The sequence below is a fragment of the Lepeophtheirus salmonis genome, chromosome 14 (assembly GCF_016086655.4).
Source record: "Lepeophtheirus salmonis chromosome 14, UVic_Lsal_1.4, whole genome shotgun sequence".
Classification (NCBI taxonomy): domain Eukaryota; kingdom Metazoa; phylum Arthropoda; class Copepoda; order Siphonostomatoida; family Caligidae; genus Lepeophtheirus; species Lepeophtheirus salmonis.
In genome coordinates this window covers 21,948,957-21,957,466 of record NC_052144.2, presented here as the reverse complement: position 1 = coordinate 21,957,466, position 8,510 = coordinate 21,948,957, and the positions used below count along the sequence as shown (strand labels likewise).

General features: G+C 31.1%; 1 long non-coding RNA gene across 1 annotated transcript; it reads right to left on the bottom strand.

The window, feature by feature from the left end:
- Positions 1 to 5,534: 5,534 nt before the first annotated feature.
- LOC139907218 (uncharacterized) lies at positions 5,535 to 7,173 on the bottom strand. The gene is made up of 3 exons (XR_011783673.1): positions 6,490 to 7,173; positions 6,299 to 6,438; positions 5,535 to 6,236 (listed from the first exon to the last, which is right to left on the bottom strand). It is a non-coding gene; the product is annotated as an uncharacterized lncRNA (long non-coding RNA).
- Positions 7,174 to 8,510: the final 1,337 nt, after the last annotated feature.

Sequence of the window (8,510 nt, the reverse complement as noted above, 5' to 3'; positions counted from 1 at the left end):
TGAGAGATGATATTGATAAAATTGAATGCATACAGGTGACATTTTCTTAGTGCATTTGTATACAGTACATTGTTTGAAAGATTAATAAAAGTAAGTCTGTTTCGTTTCGAATATAGGGCTTAAATTATATAATTAATCAATAACATCTAAACAATTATATGTTGAATCAATTTGTACATAATTATAATATAATTATGTATTTATTTATAAATATCCACCATTTTCCTTTCATTCTAAATATTATTAAAACATCAATCTACATATGTGTATTACGTGACAATTATATTATTATTTAGGGAAGACTGGAGATAGATACAAAACTTTTTTTTTTTTACAGTTACTCAGACTAGAGGCGTCCTCAGGGGAGGGGGGAGCTGTAGCCCCTCTCAAATGAAGGAATTTTTGTCTTGCACTAGAAAATTTTCCTGTTACATAAGAAAAATTATTTTTTACTAAAAAAAGAGTCGTTTCACCAAATTATGCAGGGGAGAAAAAAATATATATATATATATTTATACTGGGCGGGGAAAAGTAGCTGATGCACGACTTTGGCACGCTATAACTTTGTTATTAATTGTCGCAGAATTTTCAAATTTTGCAAGAGGTTGAATGAAACCTTAATAAATGTTGTGTAGAAAATAAGGTTTTTTTTATTCCGCCTCCTTAATGAGACCATGGAGCTTTGTGCGAAAAAATCGCAGAGCGGATCTTGACTGGAGAGGAAAACAGTCGCATTGCAAGGACATTTAGAGTCCACAGAAGCTCTTCTGGAAGAAGTGGCTGGACGCAATTGGGCCTAATTGTAAGGATCTCCCACACCTGGTCAGTCTCGTACAGTAAAAACCAGGGCTGCGGAGTTGGAGTCGGTGCCATTCTTGCTCGAGTTGGAGTCGGAGACAGAAAATTTGTACCGACCCCGACCCCGACTACAAAAAATACTGTAATTTATGTAAAGAAAACTAATTTATAATCTAAGGCTTATATTGAGAATTTGTAAAGTTATTTTCTAAATGATTGTAAATTAGAGGTATGAAGTACTAATAATTTATGAAACTTAATAAGTTAACTAATTTATAAGTTTACTTCACAAATTTCAAACGTGATTTATAGTCTATGCAATCACAATTTCCATACACCTGTCTAAATTATTATATTGAGTTAAGCATAGTCACTAGGCGTGCTAGTTCATAACTTAATCTTGTGAAAAGTCAATTTCCTCAGAGAAAAGTGTAACATTTCAGTCAGATGTTATGTGTATTGTCGTACCTAGGTTAATAATAGATAAATTATTTTCCGAAACATATGAATGTATTTGCAATAGATAGAAGATTTGATCCATTTTATTCTTATTCATCTAGTTAAATATCTTATATTGTGAGGCAGACATATTTTTGAATATAATATAGAGTTTGAGTAGAAGAATTCAACAGCTATAAAAATAGATTGGAATAACATATTCTTGTTTTAAAGAACAATTTTGGACTATACCACGTTAGCCTTACTTATTAGGTTTCCTACATTAGCAGAGTTTATTGAATTGATTAAATGATAGGCCGAAAAATTTCCACAAATAAACAGACAAATTGACTCTTTATTAGGATGATTAACTCGTTAATACTGGGACTGTCTTCTCTTTTTTAACTCTACTATTTCTTTGTTTCTTCTCTAATACTGCATTTCTCTTTACTAAACAGCTGGAATTTAGATCAAGATAGTTTACATCTTGTCGTCTCAATATATTTATTTTTCAGTGGCGGCGTTACCCCGCTAAGACACAAATAATTGAGGTATTTTGTTGTCGACTGTCGATGTTTCTACATCTGTTTTCCTAATCAATGATTTTGAACATAATTTATTCATTCCTAATAATCGTTGAACGACAATACACACAACCTCTCACTGCAACGTCATACTTTACACCCATTACATTGACCATTCACAAGACAAAGTGATGAGTAAGGGTGATAATTTTGGTAAGAATAGAAAAGCGTGCGAGGAGAAAAGAAGAATTACTTATGGCATCATTGATTAAATAATATACATCTTCTTCTATCAAGAGCCTTATCATTCCCGCCTTTATTATTCAATATTAATATAATATGAGATGGTGATAGTCGATAGAGAACTGAATAAAATCCCCAAAATGACGTCGCATTCTGTCTGGATTTATGAAAATGGAGGCCCAGGAATTTGGAAAATACTTACCGGATGAGAAACAGATGGTTTGTCGGATTTGTCGATATAAATGTGCCTTTAGTCCGCTGTCTAGAATTACACGCCACTCATTATCCTCATCTCATAACAAGAGTATGGATATTCATCTATAAAATCAATTTGGCGATGAATACATCAAGTCAGACTTTAACTTTGATCTCACAACGATGCTTATTGCATGTAATATAACCTTATCCATTGCTCCATTGCTAATCATCTACGTTAAAAAAATTTATGGAGAAATACAAGGGTAAACATATCCCTTCCCGAGGAACCATCATTAAATTAATGGAGGATGTTGGTACTGATGTTATTTATAGAAATACATATAAAAATGTTTTGAGTCCTCCACACCAAATGATGATCAAGTTATCAGTAAAAAGTATTTACGAATATCGAAATGGAACTCTGAATTTTGTACTATCTCACAGTAAGTATTCAATTTTTTTTTAAATCTAACCATAAAATATGATTCTATTTTAGCTAAACAAATCAAGAATTATGATACACAACTCATTAAATAGCAAAAACAACTGCTTAAATGGTCACAACAACGGGGGTAGTAGCTTTGGATGGCCTGCAACTAGTTTGTCTGACATTAGTTTCTTCACTTAAAGACTTGGGTATGATAATTAGGTTTTCCAATATTACATAGTCAATAAATATTACTTTTTTATCACTAAAGGCTTAGCTATGGTTGATGGGCTCCAAGAAATGGTGTTCAGAAAACTCATAAAAGGCAAACAACTGTTTAAATGGTCACAACACATTGGGTGTTGCATTATAATTAACAATTGTGTATATCCATCATGATAATAGTATGTTGTTATATAAGCATACCTAAATAACGGGGAAAAATCTTTTTTGATGCTCTTAATAGGGAGTAATATCGCCGGACATTACTACATAATTAGCTTTTGCTCTAAATCTTTACGATTAATTTATTGATAAAATTTTTTTATTAGTATATTTATTGTCTAATTTTAGGATTTTGACATTTACCATATTATTAATAATTAGTTAGATCTCATCGGTAGAGATATATCTATCCTGTGCACAATTGTATATAGCAACTTCCACATGAAGAAGAGGGGGCTTTTTGATTAAACTCCACGTCTCGCTTGTGTATTGCAACCTAAAGTTATGACATATTTAACTGAATTCCGATGTTAAAACAAGAAAAAATTATCTGGATCAATCTATTATTTCAATATTCTGTATTTATAATTTATTATTATTTATAGTTATATGATTTTAATTGTTTAATTTTGTATATTTAACTTAAATGTTTAATGGTTTATTTTTTAGTATGTTGATTATATTTAATTAAAGCCTTCTTTTTTAAACTTTGAGCTTCAAATATATTTCAAATACTCTACTTTGTCGTTTCATTAGCTATTATTCTGAGAATAAGGTGCATAATGAATTACAATTTCATGGAGTGTGACGTTTTCAAATCTACTGTAACGGATAAAAAACGTCGAAGTCAATTAATTATACGTAGTATATCTTCATTAAACATTTTGCTAATAAATACATTCGTTATACCCTCAAAAATCATAATAAAGCAGGCAGATGATAATCACATCAGTATTTTAAACAATGATACCATATGTCTTTTTTCCCCCTCCTCCTTGCACGCGTTTTTCTCTACAATATTATCAACTATAGCTATATGTAACATAATAATTTAAACTTCAGAGGTATTCGGTAATAGACCATAGAACACATTTGAAATTTCTAAAGTAAACTTATAAATTTGTCTACACTTTCATGTTTTGTAGAATAATAGTACTTAATAAATAATACCTATAATTTCGAACCAATTTGAAAAAGAACTTTACAAACACTCAATGTAAATCTTAGATTATAAATAAGTGTCATTCCCATAAATTATAATAACTTTCGTAGTCGGAGTTGGTACAAATTTTCGTACTCCTAACTTCGACTTCACAAAAAAAAAATCTATAACTCCAATTTAGCAGTCATGGACATGAATCCCGAACCCTGTGGGGATGAACTCCTATTTGTATATAAATCATTACTGCTGGAGGGAAGAAAATCTCCATCAGAACTCTTATTGGTTTTGAGTATGAGAACGAGAATTGAAGGATGAATACCCTAACCAAAACAGAAACTTGTTACAAAGCCTATCGAACCTAATTTTGGACAAGGAACCAAGGTGTGGAAGCGTTCTTACTCACCTAGGAGCCCAAAATGAATATATAGTAATATCATCAAGTGTTTTGGTACCTCTGTACATAAGATAGTCTCTAGGCGTAATCTTGTAAAAATAGACATCTAAACCAAATACGGATGAACAAAGCGAGCAATTAAATAGTATGGGAATAATGTTGTGTATTTATATTAACATGTAAATACAGCACTCATAGTAAGTTAAATTAATAAGTAAAGTGCGTGTAGAACCTTCCACAAATAAAAACCATTTATATCCCCTTCTCTATAGGTTCCAGTTCACCATATTAATGAGAATAAGAGTTTGTCAAAAATCATATAGGAACTCCTTTCGAAAGAATAGGAAAACTGAGGCAAGGAGACTCTTGGCAAACAAATTTTTCTTATGAATACCTGCGACTGATCCCAAATAAATAGTCGTTTGGTCAATGTGGAATATGTCGTGTTTATTAGTCACATTATGTATTATATTTTATGTATGTATTTATTTATGTCTGTTTATGCTTTTGTTGTTTTTGCGTCTGAAATGTATGTAGTACACGTGTAAATTATAGAATAAAGTTAGTTGGTATTAAGTAATACAAGACTACACGGTCCAATATTTAATGAAATCAAAATTATTAGTTTCAGTGCCTCGAGACAAGTGTTTTTGTGTTGTCCTGAGGAAGTTCTTAGACACAATCTAATTAATAACAAGAATCAAGGACAACTGAGAGAATGAGGAGAAACGTGGAGGAATAAGACGATGATACTTTATTAGGAACACGTGGTTATTATATTCCAGATAAATACATACTACTCTGTTCACATATTTACACTATTGATATGTGATACATATAGTTGATAATATTGTAGAGAAAAACGCGTGCGAGGAGGAGGGGGGAAAAAAGACATATGGTATCATTGTTTAAAATACTGATGTGATTATCATCTGCCTGCTTTATTATGATTTTTGAGGGTATAACTAATGTATTTATTAGCAAAATGTTTAATGAAGATATACTACGTATAATTGACTTCGACGTTTTTTATCCGTTACAGTAGATTTGAAAACGTCACACTCCATGAAATTGTAATTCCTTATGAACCTTATTCTCAGAGTAATAGCTAATGTAACGACAAAGTAGAGTATTTGAAATATATTTGAAGCTCAAAGTTTAAAAAAGAAGGCTTTAATTAAATATAATCTACATACTAAAAAATAAACCATTAAACATTTAAGTTAAATATACAAAATTAAACAATTAAAATCATATAACTATTAATAATAATAAATTATAAATACAGAATATTGAAATAATAGATTGATCCAAATAATATTTTCTTGTTCTGACATCGGAATTCAGTTAAATATGTCATAACTTTAGGTTGCAATACACAAGCGAGACGTGGAGTTTAATCAAAAAGATAATCACCCCTCTTCTTCATGTGGAAGTTGCTATATACAATTGTGCACAGGATAGATATATCTCTACCGATGAGATCTAACTAATTATTAATAATAAAGTAAATGTCAAAATCATAAAATTAGACAATAAATATACTAATAAAAAATTTTTATAAATAAATTCATCGTAAAGATTTAGAGCAAAAGCTAATTATGTAGTAATGTCCGGCGATATTACTCCCTATTAAGAGCATCAAAAAAGATTTTAGGTATGCTTATATAACAACATACTATTATCATGATGGATATACACAATTGTTAATTATAATGCAACACCCAATGTAACTACCCTCGTTGTTGTGACCATTTAAACAGTTGTTTTTGCCTTTTATGAGTTTTCTGAACACCATTTCTTGGAGCCCATCAACCATAGCTAAGCCTTTAGTGATAAAAAAGTAATATTTACTGACTATGTAATATTGGAAAACCTAATTATCATACCCAAGTCTTAAAGCGAAGTAAGTAGTCTCAGACAAACTAGTTGCAAACCATCCAAAGCTACTACCCCCGTTGTTGTGACCATTTAAGCAGTTGTTTTTGCCCTTTACTGAGTTGTGTATCATAATTCTTGATATGTTTAGCTAAAATAGAATCATATTTTATGGTTAGATTTAAAAAAATTGAATACTTACTGTGAGATAGTACAAAATTCAGAGTTCCATTTCGATATTCGTAAATACTTTTTACTGATAACTTGATCATCATTTGGTGTGGATGACTCAAAACATTTTTATATGTATTTCTATATATGACATCAGTACCAACATCTTCCATTAATTTAATGATGGTTCCTCGGGAAGGGATATGTTTACCCTTGTATTTCTCCATAAATTTTTTGAACGTAGATGATTAGCAATGGATAAGGTTATATTACATGCAATAAGCATCGTTGTGAGATCAAAGTTAAAGTCTGACTTGATGTATTCATCGTCAAATTGATTTTATAGATGAATATCCATACTCTTGTTATGAGATGAGGATAATGAGTGGCGTGTAATTCTAGACAGGGGACTAAAGGCACATTTATATCGACAAATCCGACAAACCATCTGTTTCTCATCCGGTAAGTATTTTCCAAATTCCTGGGCCTCCATTTTCATAAATCCAGACAGAAGGCAACGTCATTTTGGGGATTTTATTCAGTTCTCTATCGACTATCACCATCTCATATTATATTAATATTGAATAATAAAGGCGGGAATGATAACGTTCATGATTGATAGAAGAAGATGTATATTATTTAATCAATGATGCCATAAGTAATTCTTCTTTTCTCCTCGCATGCTTTTCTATTCTTACCAAAATTATCACCCTTAGTGATACAGCATATCAAATAATAATAAGAACAATAAAAAGTACTACATTAGACACAATTATCAAAGAGCAAGATAATTAAACATGGATTATAAAATCTAAATATGAAAATTGTCACTATTTAAGGAATCTTAGATAAAAATATCTAAGGGCGTCCGCAGAAAGAATAATAGCCCCTCCCCCAAAAAGGTAATTGAGGGGGAAAAAAATTTTAAAGGATTTTTTTAATAAAAAAAAGGTTATAGATAATTTAAAGGTCCCCCTAAAAAGTCCTTGATATCCTGCAGTAAGTTTAAAGTTTAATTTATTTTCCATTTGGTCATACCTTTGAAATGAACGTCAAAAAAAAGTCAACAACAACAAAAAATATGCCGCAAATTTAAACAGCGTCAATCACACATATAAGTGTATATGTATAGTTCTTTTTAGTTACATATGGAGTAAATATACTAAAAAAAATTAGGGGAAAAAAAAAAGGAAAAAAGAATGATTAAAGTATGTTTTTATTTGCGCTAGTATTCAGAAATACATATAACTCCAGTAAAAAGGTATTCGGATCTAAGCGATTCTTGATGTTCCAGACCCCAATTATCTGAATAGGGGTGAATGTGTCCTTTTTTCCAACGTATGATCCTGAGTCAAACGGTCAGGCTGAGTGGGCTGTATGGGTCATCAAGATTTTAAAAACGAAAAATCATCAATCCTCTTTTGATCATTTATTATTTACAAGCCGCCCGGGTCTAATTAACTGCAGCAAGACAGCAACAGAATTATTATTCTCACGAACCATCCCGCACCTAGATGGATTACTGCCTACAAGTTGTAGAAGGTTAGTGCCTAAGATAGCTGAAAACACGAAGGTACAATGCAGGAGCTGTAACTGACGCCAACCTAAATGTGTACCTGGAGTAATGGTAAAAATAATTGGTACTTCCATGAAGACCGTGCACATCGCCCATATTGTGATAATGAGACCTATGAATCACTTTTTTTAATATTCGTACATATGGTGTTTTACTTTTCCTAGGATATGCTCGTTTTTCTTTTTCTTTGATTCTCTTTTTTCTTCTGTACTCCGTTTACATTTAAAACGAAACTCATGTATTTTATCAGTCGAAAGTAAGACCCTGCTCCAGGACTGATAAAGATTATTTGTTCCTATCATTAACAATCCGTACAACTGCATTAATTTTATGCCGACGAGTATATTATATCATATATATACAAAAATAAACTTTTAAATCTTCCTCCTCCTCCTCCATTTTTTCTGCCAAGCAATATTTTTTCTTCTACACTATACTTTTAAAAATTAGAAGGGAAGATTAAATTAACCAGTTGA